This window comes from Protopterus annectens, chromosome 3.part0, assembly GCF_019279795.1.
Source record: "Protopterus annectens isolate FY-2018-M chromosome 3.part0, PAN1.0, whole genome shotgun sequence".
In the NCBI taxonomy this organism is placed as follows: Eukaryota; Metazoa; Chordata; order Ceratodontiformes; family Protopteridae; genus Protopterus; species Protopterus annectens.
Genome location: NC_056731.1, coordinates 1,050,015,887 through 1,050,030,387, shown reverse-complemented (window position 1 = coordinate 1,050,030,387; position 14,501 = coordinate 1,050,015,887).

Genomic DNA, 14,501 nt, shown 5'->3' with positions numbered 1-14,501 from the left:
GTATTTAGGGGGCTATTAATTATATGGTAGTTTGTGTGTACATTGTTTTTTCCAAAGGAGATGACTATGCACTTTTTGGCATTTAGCTTGAGGCCATGATTTTGACAACAGGTATCTGTCTCAGTGAGACACTTTTGGAGGATGTCTGTGTCAGCCAGAGAGTCAGTTATAGCCCCTAGTTTGCAGTCGTCTGCAAACTTGGTCAGCCACAGTCCTCCTGTGCATGCCTGTACCTCTGAGAAGTATATGCCTAACAGGAGGGGTCCTAAGACTGTGCCCTGGGGAATGCCACTTGTAACCAGTTTAGAGTCAGACCTATCTCTTGCAACTCTCACCATGTAGGTTCTGTCCGTGAGCCAATTGGCAACCCATCTTGTGACATAGGGGTTTATGTTTGGCTGGTGAGCTTGTCTATAATACCAGAATGGGGAATGACGTTGAAGGCCTTTACGAGGTCTAGATATGCTGTATGTACCACCTTTCCCTCATCTATAGCCTTGGTAACTGTCTCAAAGAAGTCCACCAGGTTTAGGAGGTGTGATCTGCCCTTAACAAAGCCAAACTGGGTAGGGTCCAGTGTTTGGAAGTTCCCAATGTCTCTGTTAATGCGTTCCATAATGATGCACTCCATAGCCTTGCAGACCAAGCTAGTCAGGCTTATAGTGTGATAGTTCCCAGGGTCTGTTGTGGCTCCACCTTCTTGGAGTGGAATAACCATTGTTGTGCGCCACTCTATGGATATGTAGCCTGTGGAAAGGCTGAGTTTGAACAGTATGTTTAGATGAGGGGTTAGTTCGTCATGGAGCTTGTGTAGGATGCAGCCTGGGACACCTTCTTCTGGTATGGTTATGGGCCCTTTTGGGTGTGAGAGGGGGGTGAAGTTTGCACTGATCCTGTCTGCCATGATGTTGGCAATATCGGTTGGTTCAGTGTATTTTTGTGCCATTCTGCATTAACTCTGAGCAGATCTGAGCATTGCCACTTAGATTCTTGACATAGCTAAAGAATGCCTTGTGGTTATCTTTGGAGTCCTTGGCAATTTTTCTTTCAAAGCTCACCTTGGACAATTTTATTTGGGATCATAGTTTCTTGCAGATACTGATCAGGGATGTCTTCCCTTCTTGGGATTTTACTCTTTTCTGAAGTAGTTTCCTCCTTCTATTGTATTGCTTGTTTATGGCAGGGGACCACCAGACTGGTTTCCTTTTCTTGGAGGAGTGAGTCTTGGTTTTTCTTGCCATAGCATGATCCATGCATTCTTGTAGGTGCCTGTAGAATGCATTAGTAAAGAATTTTGCAGCTTGGACAGCATTATCCTTTAGCATGGGGGCTTTGAAACTTTCCACCTCAGTCTTAAGTAACGTGAAGTTTGCTTTTGAAAAGTTTTTCATGGTGGTTTCCTTGTCCGGGGATGTGAGCAGAATGTGGATATCCAAAGTGATTTGGTTTTGGTCAGATCTAACCAGAGAGGGGCTGACCTCCGGTGTGGATCACCGGTCATCCGTGTTGGTGATGACCAGGTCCAATATGTTGTCACCTCTGGTGGGAGTGTTGACCAGTTGATCCAGGGCATTTGAGTTTATAAATTCTAGGAAATGTTGGGCAAGGGAGTTAGTACTTGAGTAGTTCTCCCAGTTTATGTTTGAGTAGTTGAAATCACTCAATATTAGGGTGTTTGGTAGGACCTTTATGTTTCCCAGTGTTTTAAGAAATGTGGAATGGGGTTCCTGGGACATGGTGGGTGATCTGTAACAAGCTACAATTTGAATTACAGTTTTGCCCATTGTTAGTTGCACACGGATGATCTCTGAAGCATCGTGCTGTGCCACTAACCTGGAGGTGTGGGTATCCTTGATGAATATGAATACTCCCCCACCTTTTGTATATCAGTCCAGGTTCTGGGCCAAATGTATGGTATGAGTTGTAGCCTGGTAGTGCTGGGGTGCTCTCTAGAGCCTTAAACCAGGTTTCTGTTACTGCACATATATAGATTTTCTCCATACTGTGGAGTGCCTCAAGTGTGTGCATTTTGAGGTTTAGACTTCTGGCCTTGAGTAACATTACCCTCAGATTTTTGTTACTTGTGCTATTTACGGTGGTGGGTTTGTCTTTTGAGCCTTGCCTAAAAAAGGCACTATGGGGGTGGCAAGAGCCTTGGCCAGTATTCGAAGGCTTAAAGGTGACAGGTGCAAGCTGTCTCTAGCGAAGCAGTGTGGCTTGTCGAGCATGTCATCTCAGGCGGACAGACACAGGATCCCCTTTGAATGACACCAGAAACTTAGCCAATTGTTGAAATTGATATATATTTTTTTTATACCATTGTATCATTCTTGGTGAGGGCAAGATGCTACTCAGGGTCAGGGTCATACCGGCCTAGGCTATGTGATCAGAAAGCTCTCCCATGTCTCTTTTCATGTAGTCCAGGGAGGAACGGCTCAGGTCATAGAAACCAACATGGACAAAGACAGAGTTGTAGTTGTACTTGTTCTGAAGTGACCTGAGTGCTTGTGTTATGTGGTGGATCCTGGCACCCGACAGGCAGCTAACAGTAACCTTCTCCTTATTCAGCCTAGTGAGTGGGACGTCAGTGTGCCTGACTATAGAGTCACCTATTACTAGTATGTTGGGTATGTTATTTTGCCTTAAGGGCTGGGATTGTGTGTGTTTCTTGGTTTGTGTTGGGGGTGGAGGTTGCTTGGATGTCTGCTTTGGAGGTCTCTGTTGCTTATGCAGATTTTTATTTAGATCCTCCGAGTATGTTTTTGTGTATTTATGTGTGTTTTTTGCTGGTGCTGGTTTAATGGGTCTATGTGAGACTGGTGGTGTGATGCCAGTATTTCCCTTCTCCTCTTGACTGCCTGATCCAGTCTTGGGTTGAGAGAGCTTAGCCTCCAGTTTGGCTGTATAATTGCATCTTTCTCATGTATTAGTGTTTGGTGGTAAGAGGAGAGGGTTATCGGTGTACATGCGGCAGTTGTAACATTGCCTTAAAATGCCCAGATTCACCAGCTGGACTGGATAGTACACCTGAAACAGCCCTTTGGACATGCCTGGATAGGTACAGTGAACTTTCTTACTGAATAGCTGGTAAGGTCGAATAGAGAGCCTTGTCCTTCTGTACAATATAGGGGGGGGGTCTAGTACTAGGGTTTATAAGTGCTTGCTATGAGTTTTGAGCAAGTGCTGGGCTGAGAAATGAATGGCTTGAGTGCTTAAGTTGAAAGTTTGTCTATTTCTAAGGGAAGAAATGAAGGGGAGACTTTGTGGAGCCGGGAATGGTTGTACCCTAGCTAACTGGCACTGCCTGGCTCGCAAAACCAGGCAAATGCAGTTTTTATAGCAGAGAAATGAAAGAGATAGAAATTAGCCCAAAATGGCCAATAAACTACTAATTTCTGGGCTGAAACCCCTCCTCCAGGGACAGATAGGCTGCTCAAAGATCCCCTCTCTCACAGGAGAACAGAGAAACTTCTTTCTATCCAAATAAGGTATGGGCAAACACAGAGATTTGTAACACAGCCCTGAATTCAGCACTAACCTGAAAACTGGACTATACTAGCTTAGAAATGTGGGAAACAAGTATATATATATATATATATATATATATATATATATATATATATATATATATATATATATATATATATATATATATATATATATATATATATATATATATTTTTTTTTTTTCAGAAAATAAAACAGATACAATAAAAAAAAACACTTTAAAAGCAAAGAAAATGATGATTATTGTTATATATCTCAGTTCAGAGTTGTAGTCAATGCCCCTAGTAATAAAGTAGAAAGAAACACAAATACAGTAAAAACGGATGAATAAAGTGCATTTATATATATATATATGTATATATATATATATATATATATATATATATATATATATATATATATATATAAAACAATAGAAAATGATCAAACTGATTTAAACAAGTTACCCAATTAACCAGAAAAAAGCTCAAAACTGAGTCCTATTCCAGCAGTCTTCAATCAGAAAAGTTCTAACTGCACACTCCCGCTACTAGGGTGCAGGGGAACCTTCTCCAAAAAAAGATGGCCTGGATCAGTGCTCAAGTTATGCAAACAAAGCTAGATTCAGTAGGCCTGAATCTGGTCCTATGCTACAGCAACAAAGTGCACCAATTTCAGAAGGAAACAGATCAAATCAGCAGGCACAATAAGCATATGACCAGAAATTCCCAGCTCAGAAGGGCAGAATCCAGCCTCTCCTCCCACAAGAGTGCAGACCACTAACCTTCTTAATGTAGAATAACTGGCCTGAAGCCCAAGTGCTTAAACCAGAACTAATACACTTTTAGAATAGCAGACATTGAGCCTTCAGTCAGCAATTCCCAGCTTAGAAGGATGTAAGCTACCTGTCCTGCCACAACAGTGCAGACCACAAACCTTCTTAATGTAAAACAACCGGTATGAAGCCCAAGTGCTTAAACCAAAAGATTTAGAATAACAGTTACAATTTAATCAGGCTACTACCAAGCAGTAATAAATGCAGCAAAATAAATAAAATTGAGTACTTTTAAGAAGAGACAAAAGCAAAATAAAGTAGGAGGAAACACAAATACAGTAAAAGCAGATGAATAAAGTGCAATTTTTTTGTTAGTAAAGTGCAAGGAGAGAGGAAGGAAGAACCTAAGTGGGTTGGCCTTCTCAAATCTTCTCTCCGTATTAAGTGGAGCGAACACTAGACTCAGAATATGATCTTACTGTATTCAGTTAAGTGCGCAAATGAAATGGACTCAGGAGGTGTGGTCAAATATAGACTTACAGGAGGGGTGGGCAATTCCAGAGCCACCAACACTAACACCAAAACAAGAACAGGGAGGGTGGGTGAGGATAACAACTGCAGAGAGAGACACATCCACACACTGTTCAGTGAAACACACAATTAGGTACAGAAAAAATGAAAAACAGTACTTTTAAAACTGCAAGTTTGTACTTAACATCAGCTTCTAATGCAGGGGATTATAGCCAAGCAAGTCTCTCAGAAGTTGAGCATAATATGATTTTTCAAACTTTGTGGCTAGCACGTAAAGTACAGAGGAATCCCTATAGGCTAACAGTTAAATATCAGATAGCAAGAAGTGAGAAGACCACCACCCACTTTTATAGCAGAGAGACACAGCACACACACTATTCCATGAAACACACAATTAGGTACAGAAAAAATGAAAAATAGTACTTTTACAACTGCAAGTCTTTACTTAACTTCAGCTTCTAATGCATGGGATTATAGCCAAGCAAGTCTCTCAGAAGTTGAGCATAAAAATGATTTCTCAAACTTTGTGGCTAGCACTTAAAGTACAGAGGAATCCCTCTAGGCTAACAGTTAAATATCAGATAACAAGTAGTGAGAAGACCACCACCCCCTTTTATAGCAAAGAGAGACACAGCACACACACTGTTCAGTGAAACACACAATTAGGTACAGAAAAAATGAAAAACAGTACTTTTACAACTGCAAGTCTTTACTAAACTTCAGCTTCTAATGCATGGGATTATAGCCAAGCAAGTCTCTCAGAAGTTGAGCATAAAAATGATTTCTCAAACTTTGTGGCTAGCACTTAAAGTACAGAGGAATCCCTCTAGGCTAACAGTTAAATATCAGATAACAAGTAGTGAGAAGACCACCACCCCCTTTTATAGCAAAGAGAGACACAGCACACACACTGTTCAGTGAAACACACAATTAGGTACAGAAAAAAATGAAAAACAGTACATTTAAAACCGTATGTTTGTACTTAACTTCAGCTTCTAATGCAGGGAATTATAGCCAAGCAAGTCTCTCAGAAGTTCAGCATAATGGTCATAAGTTCCATTTGACACACATCAGTTAGAACATTTTTAAATTCTATAAAAGAAGGAGGGTAATCTGAGATCCAATTTCTAGTAATAATCTTTCTAGCCACTGCTAGAATTGACCATAATAAGGGAAGTTTAACTTTTTTAACACAGTTAGGTATGATGATGTTGAAGAGGATTAGTGATTTGGAAATTGTGGAATTGTCTGCAAATAGAGCCTGTAGAGAATTATTAACAAATTTCCAATAATTTTTCAATTGTGTACAGTCTTAGAGCATGTGTACCCAGTCAGCATTTATCACTGAAATACATCTATTACACATATTGTCTTTTTTATTAATTTTACTCATTATTAGTAGAGTGTAAAAGGACCTGTGTAAGAATTTCCAGGTATAAAGTTTCTATTTAACAGAAAAATTTGTTTTACCTGATGATTCCAGTATATACTCTGTATCTTGTTCTTTTGGTAGTTCACTATCAATGGAGTGGAAGTAATTCCAGGAATTTTCTGGACAACTATAGGTTTCATCTCTAATAATTTTGTGAATTTAAGAAAGTTTACCTTTGTCTGAAACTTTCTGCTGTAAGTTTAATACCGTGTAATCTGTTAAAATTGAGATGGATTTTTTTTTTAACTGTAGGTGTTATTAATTCAAGTTTATTAGAAAGGTGTTGTCTAAAGGCTTGCATTTCCAATGAACAAGTTTCATCCAATTCAAATTATTGGATTAAAAAGTCTAAATTTTTAACTTTATTATCTAGCAACATCTGATACCAATATATTAGTTTTTTTTCTGTTTAAATAATAGTGCTTTGTCTGGGTTAGATGATAAAAGAATACCTTGTGTGTATGCTATAGGATATAGAATGAAGAGCCATTATTTACACTTAGGATGTTTATATACAAAGTTTCAGAAAGTAATAATGATATTTGATATGTAGTTAGATGAGTATCTCGGTATGACAGGGATGGAACCTAAATCCTTGAGAATCCCCAAAATGGGATTATTTATAATATCAGTTTTGTATGTTTGTGGGGTAGTGATTAATTCCATGCTAATTAATTCCCAATATTTCTTCTATTTTGCAGAGTTTGAATGGTCTAATAGTTGTGATATATTTTTGATTATAGAGGCGATGGAGTATAAGTCAATGTCAGGAAATGCTATGACTCCTTTAGACCAACTATTTATGTGTGTTCCTAAAGCCACTCTGGGTTTATATGGAGCCCAGAAAAATGTTAACATTATAGAGTTTATTTTTTAGTGATTGACTTAAAACATGGAAGTAATATTGATTGAATTAAATAAAGTATCTTAAGAAATATTATCATTTTAATTATTGTAAGTCTTTCCTCCATAGAAAAAATATATTATTCCAGCTTGTTATAAGTGTTTGTATATTTTTTAGACTTTTACTATAGTTAAGGTGAATTATAGACTTAATATCTTTTGATAGAATAATGCATAGATAAGTTATTTGATCTGATTTAGGTTTGAACCTAGAATATTTTTGTCTGGGTATATAAGTAGATTTTTTGTTTTTTCTTCATTAAAAACCAAACCAGAGATTTTTCGGAAGTCTACCATAGAGTTAAATAATGACACTAGAGAAGAGATGTTTCCATTAGATGTAATTAAAACATCATCAGCAAAAAGCTGTATTTTTGACGATTTATCATCATTTATTTTAAATCCTTCTATATCTTTGTTGTTTCTAATTAGGATGACCCAGGGTTCCATTATTAAGGTAAATAATAAAGGAGAGAGTGGACAGCCCTGTTTGGTACGTTTTAATATGGGCACATGTTGAGAAATGTATGTGCCTATTTTTATGTATGCTAATACTCCTTTATATAGATGTTCAATCAAATTTACAAATGTATCAGAGAAATGTATGCATTTCAGAGAGATGAACAGATAATCCCAGTTTACAGAATCAAATGCTGAGTTTATGTCAAGTCTTATTAATGTCAGGTCTTTCTTTCCCTTATTAGCATAATCAATTAAAGTTAGGATTTTTCTTATGCTGTCAAAGATATTTCTGTTTGTAATAAAGCCTGTTTGATCTTATTTCAATTATATTTGGAAGAATTGTCTTTAGTCTGTCCGCAAATATATTCATAAACATCTTGCAATCAATGTTTAGTAGAGAGATGGGCCTATATAAGGAGCACCTTGTTGGATCTTTATTTGTTTTCAAAATTGGATAAATAAAGATATTTCCAAGATGGAGGAATGGTAGATTCAATCTGGGCTGTCAAAATAAATTATATATTAATAAAAGAGCATTTTAGGCATTATTTTATAGAATGCAGGTATCATGCCATTGTTTCCTGGTGCTTTATTTAATTTGAGTTTGTTTATCTGAGTGAGGATGTCTGTAAATGAGATGTGTTTATCTGTTAATTCAACCTGTTGCTCGTTAAGGTTTTTATTCATATATTTAGTTATGAATTATTTTATTTTATCTTTTGATTCCATATTAACTTTATTGTGATTAATTTTATAAAAACAGTCCCTAAATGCATCCAGAACTTCTGGTAGGTTAGAAATATTCTTCTTTTTCTTAAAGGAAAAAATCTCTTTGATATGGTTTTGTTTGCTAAGTCTTTTCATTTTATTTTTAAGTTTATTTAAATATTTGGGATTTATTGAATAAGGCAAGAATTTATATTTCTCTAGGCATATTTTGGTTTTGTGGTTTATGATTTATTTATATTCATCATTTAGTTTATTGATTTTGTTTGTAACATCTTTATTGATGAAGTTATCCTTGTTGTTGAGTTTTAGTGTGTCTAATTTATTCTGTATGACTAATAGGTCTTTATTCTACATTTGCCTTTTATTATTATATCATCTAATACTTTGTCCATATAAATATGATTTCAAGGCATCCCAAACATAACTGTGACATCTGGTGTAGTGTTTGTTTCTATAAAATGTTGTGACTCCTTGTTTATTAATTCTTTGAAATCTTTTAATTGAGTTAGGTATGCTGGAATTCTTTTAAATTGAATGTTATTCATTACATTTACAATAAGTGCAAAAGTTATTGAGTTATGGTCTGATATTGGGCAAGAGGTGATCATAGATTTAGATAAATCATTCACAAGTTGATTCGAGATCAGTACTCTATCTATCTTAGAATAAAACTTATGTCAATTTGAAAATAAGGTATATGGTAAGGACTTAATATCAGCTTGATTGTTACTGTCATTAAAATTATATGAATTTATAAAGTCTTTAAATGTTTTGCATTAGCAGAGATTTTCCTTTTCCCTAGAATGCTAGCGTCATTTTCATGTATGGTGCAATTGAAGTCACCAGCTAAAATGATGTGTCCTTTGGAAAGGAATACTATTTGATTAAGGTATTGTTTCACTGTACTAATACCTATACCTGGTATCCAATAAACATGGATGAAAGTAAAGAACTTCCTATTAATCTGTACATATAAATATAATTTCAAGGCATCCCAAACATAACTGTGACATCTGGTGTAGTGTTTGTTTCTATAAAATGTTGTGACTCCTTGTTTATTAATTCTTTGAAATCTTTTAATTGAGTTAGGTATGCTGGAATTCTTTTAAATTGAATGTTATTCATTACATTTACAATAAGTGCAAAAGTTATTGAGTTATGGTCTGATATTGGGCAAGAGGTGATCATAGATTTAGATAAATCATTCACAAGTTGATTCGAGATCAGGACTCTATCTATCTTAGAATAAAACTTATGTCAACTTGAAAATAAGGTATATGGTAAGGACTTAATATCAGCTTGATTGTTACTGTCATTAAAATTAAATGAATTTATAAAGTCTTTAAATGTTTTGCATTAGCAGAGATTTTCCTTTTCCCTAGAATGCTAGCGTCATTTTCATGTATGGTGCAATTGAAGTCACCAGCTAAAATGATGTGTCCTTTGGAAAGGAGTACTATTTGATTAAGGTATTGTTTCACTGTACTAATACCTATACCTGGTATCCAATATACATGGATGAAAGTAAAGAACTTCCTATTAATCTGTACTATAACTAGGCAAAACATTCCTTTGTCATACTTGTATATCTTAATTATCTTGGGAATAGATAGAGCTTTGCTCCACAAAATAGCTATCCCTCTTTTTTTCATTGTGTGCTCTGAGCTGAGTAAGATAGAGTACTTGTTAGTGTTTAATTTAGTTATGTTCTCTTTCAAAAGATGGGTATCTTGGAGAAATATTAGGTTAGATCTATGTATCCTTAAAAGGGATCTCACTAAACATTAATGGTTTAAACCATTAATGTTTAGTGAGATCCCTTTTAAGGATACCATTTTATATACATAGCAATAGATAAAATATGCTCAGCGTATCATATTTTATAAGTAATTATAAGCTATCCCCTCTTTTAATTGTTAAATTAATCACATCTTTGACCTGTGAAGTTCTTATGTGGGCTTGAGGGTCCTTGAATTTTATTAAAAATCAGAATATAATTGTAAGGAATGAAGTGGATGTCAGACCAGTATTTATATTGTAACAATAAATAAATAAAATGTTATGATTTAAATTTGCACCCATCCTGGAGTTATGAACTCCAAATTCGAGCAGCATCACCCACTCGATTTACCACTCTATCTATAACAGCAGTAATCCAGCTACCACCTACTATCTGTAAACTGTAAAGTTTGCAAAATCAAAATTAGATTCATCAATTTTTAAAGCCTATTATAAAAGGTCTTACTCTGGTTATGTATCTTTTTCCCTTTTTATATGTTACTAGTTTCATTAAAGACTTATATAGGTTTGATTCTTTTAGGACTAGAATAATTAACTTAAGCTATGAGCAGGAACATATAAACATATGCGGTAAATCATTAAAACACTTCTTAATGCTTTAGTAAGATCAGTTAAAGGACCTTAAAAGGGAAATTCAAACTAACTGATCCTATGTAAAATCTGATAAATACAGTTTGAGTTATTCAGGAAAAGTTATTAATAAAATTATATGGTTATGTAACTATTCTGGATTCTGAAAGGATATCTAAAGTTATCTAGAATAAACATATTGATAGTAGGACATAACCAAAAAGATACTCATGACATGAAATATTTTGAAAAGGATTAAGATATAAAATGAGAACCTTTTCTGAGGGGTGTATGCACAACATATTAAATACATATATACTGCTGTGTTACCCAACCATTAAGTTTAGTTAAACATTTTTCTTATAGAATAAAGGAGTACATTTGTATATATCCCTTCTATATAAAATTTTAGTCATTAAAAAAAGGAAGAGAAGGACTAAGTAGTTAATCTTTTCATACTTCAGTATTTACATGAAATGTGTTTTAGCACCAATGTGCTAAAGAAATTTATCTCCAAACAGACAGTCATATTACAATTCACATTAGTCAGTTTGAGTCATTCATAGAAGTTACTTTGATAACAATAATGTTAGTGAAGTGGTTGGGTGTAACTTAATATATGAAATATGTAGAATATCTGCCTGCACATAAAATTGAGATGAGAGTATTAATTATCAGATGTCTGTAAAACATTAAAGTCATTTAATTAATTGCGAGATTACACAAGAGTCAAGAAAGCAGCTTTCTGTATGGTGTATATAGTCAATGTACTTTTCATTGAAGTAGAAGCATTTTAAGTAACGCTACTCTTAACCTAAATGTATTCTGTGAACAGGCTTATTAAAATATAACTGGAGATCAACTGTGTTAGTTTTTAAAGTGTGTTGAACTTCCAACTATAACTCTGTACAAGTTCAGCATTTTCAAAAACTGTTTGAAAAAGCATTCCCTAAATTGGAATTGTGTTACTTTAAGCCTTCAAATGTCGTCACAGATAATGAAACGTTATATAGTTTGCTGTTGAAATAGCACAAAACATGCATTAAGATAGTAAATAAGCTTTTATATTAGCTTTAACTCACTTGGAGGATTAAAGTCTGATTTCTTCATATTTCCACATTTATGATGGTATTGCTTGCTGGTACCTGTTGACTTTGCAGGTTTACATTACAAATGCATGACATCAGGAGTCAAAGTTTGCATAGCCTCTTTACTCCTTCTTAGCATTTCTGCCCAGTGATGAAAACATTAATACGGCTCACGATCGCTAATCACATGGCTGCCTGGGTCCAAAATTTTCTCCCATTAAGTTTTCAGCAGGAAACATTTTAAGGATAAGTGGCTACATCTGATTTTGAATCTAGTGATGCTCAATACAACAAGAAGACAACGCGAGCTGCACCACAAACCTCATGAATCAAAGTCCTGGCCAAGATAAACTATGGGAATTCATTGTACACTAAAGTATAATTAACATGAACCATTACCACATTCACTAATTTTTTCAGTCAATATCATATCCAGTTACAAACCCTAAAAAGACATATCTGTTATCATACACATATATATATATATATATATATATATATATATATATGTATATATATGTATATATATATATATATATATATATATATATATATATACACATATATATATATATATATATATATATATATATATATATGAGCAAACCCACACATATTCTATATCAATCAACTACACTTATATCAGAGCATGTTATCAACTGTAAAATATATATGGTAGCCCTATAATGTGACAAGGAGCAACTATATCTAAGCAGTATTAAGTAAAATGCAACATATTTATATAGGTTAAGTAAAATGTTTAGTAATAATAAATAAATATATCAAACTGAGATAAGAATATTAATAAGTAAAAGGTGCAACAGGATACCAATCCCTTAATGGGAAAGCTATTTATGTAACAGGTTTCATATTTTATGAGCATAAGAGACTTTGTGGAGTTTTAAGATTAATGGAAGGTTACTAGAAGAGACTTGAGAGTTTTCACAAAATTATATAGAAGGCTGTAAAGATTGTCATTTGTTTTTCAGTCTCTTTTGTTTATCTGTTGACTTCCATGCTGTGCCTGATGCCAGTCTCTTTAATCAAGGACTAGCCCACTCCATATCTTCCATTTTATCCAATATTTTGTGTTTTTTAACATAAGCCAAAGCAATGTCCAGATCCTCAAACATTTTAGGACCGTCAGGCAGAAAGATTTTCAGTTTGGCAAGGAATAAAATGTGTTTTCAATTGAGCTTTCTTGAATTCTCTTATCAGTGGTAAAAAGAATTTCCTTTTTGTTACCATAGATGAATAGTCATTATCAAAGTGCACTACTGCATCATTAACTTTTATAGATGCTTTTGCCCAAGCTCTTTTTAACACCATATCTTACTATAACTTATTTAGGAATGTTCTTATTAGTGTTAGAGGATGATAAGGATCTATGGGCTCTTTATATACCGAAAGAAAATGCCTCATGTAAATCTAGAGTTTTTGGAAGCCATGTAGTTAAAAAGCTTACCATATTTGTTTATTTTCTGGCAGTCCAAAATTCCTTATGTTATTACGTCCAGATCTGTTTTCCAAATCATCCAGTTTAGTTTGAAGAAGGGTATTCTGTTTGAGTAAAAATACAATGTAGTTCTCCCCTTCCTTAATGCTGCAGTCCATGTTATTAAGTGCTTCTTCTACACCTGATATCTGCGTTTTTGCTGTTGTAAATCTTCGTGTAATAAGTCCATTTGCTTGGTAGTTTTTTTCTTTGAAATTGTCTAGTTTAGAATCAATTTTATTTATTTTAGTTGTTATTTCCTGCATGTTGGATAGTAATGTTTGAAATTTTAAGGATGGAATCCTGGTCGTTAGCCTTTGAGAAGTTCATTCTGAAGAGTTGAAATGAGTGAGAAATTTCCAAGAAGGTTTTTAACAGGAAAGTCTGTCAAGTTTATTTTATTTTTTTTATTAGATATTAATGTAGAAAATGTTGTTCTAAGTAAGATTAGTAGAAAAAAATCCATTAGATGAGTTTGGTGACAAATTTCCCTGGATTAAGAGATTGCCTTGGTGGAGCTGAAAAAATCTCCTGCTATCCAGAGCTCATGCTTGGCTTTGCCCCCAGTGTTCAGCTTTTTGATGTATATTAACAATTGAATGTCTTTTCCAGAGGTCTGCTAGCTCTGAAGATGTCTACCTATGGCAACACCTACCCTATCTCCCCCTGTTCTTCAAACAATTACCTGCTGACACTATTCTGTTATGGTCAGAAGTAATCTAATGTATACGATCAGTATTAAGAGTTGTCCCTATTCCTAGGGGGTTAAGAGGTATGACAGGGCTGAGCATCTGCCTGCAGCTTAATTTTTTGTTTCAAAACATTCCTGTCTCTAGAGCAAGACATCCCTATCACTAGCTAACCTACCCCATCTACTCCTGACTACAGCCCTTCACTACCCACTCCCTCCCCTAATGGCTAACTTCTTTACAGTGCAAGCACAGACTGCCAGCAGTGTGAGTCAGCAGTCAAAGCCCACAAAAGAGGAGATCACACTGCTCCCATCCCACAACCTAGACAAAAGGCTTAATTCATTAACACAATTACACAAAAGCTCTCCCTGTCAAACTGAACAGATTCAAAGTAAAGAAATGCTGCACCAACAGCCATCCTCTCTGTAACCAATGAGCAGCACAAGTCATACCACCACCAGCCACTCAGATCAATGCCACTCCACTGACTGTCTCTACCAAAAGCAACCTCCATAAACCTGTTTAACAGCCAACCAAG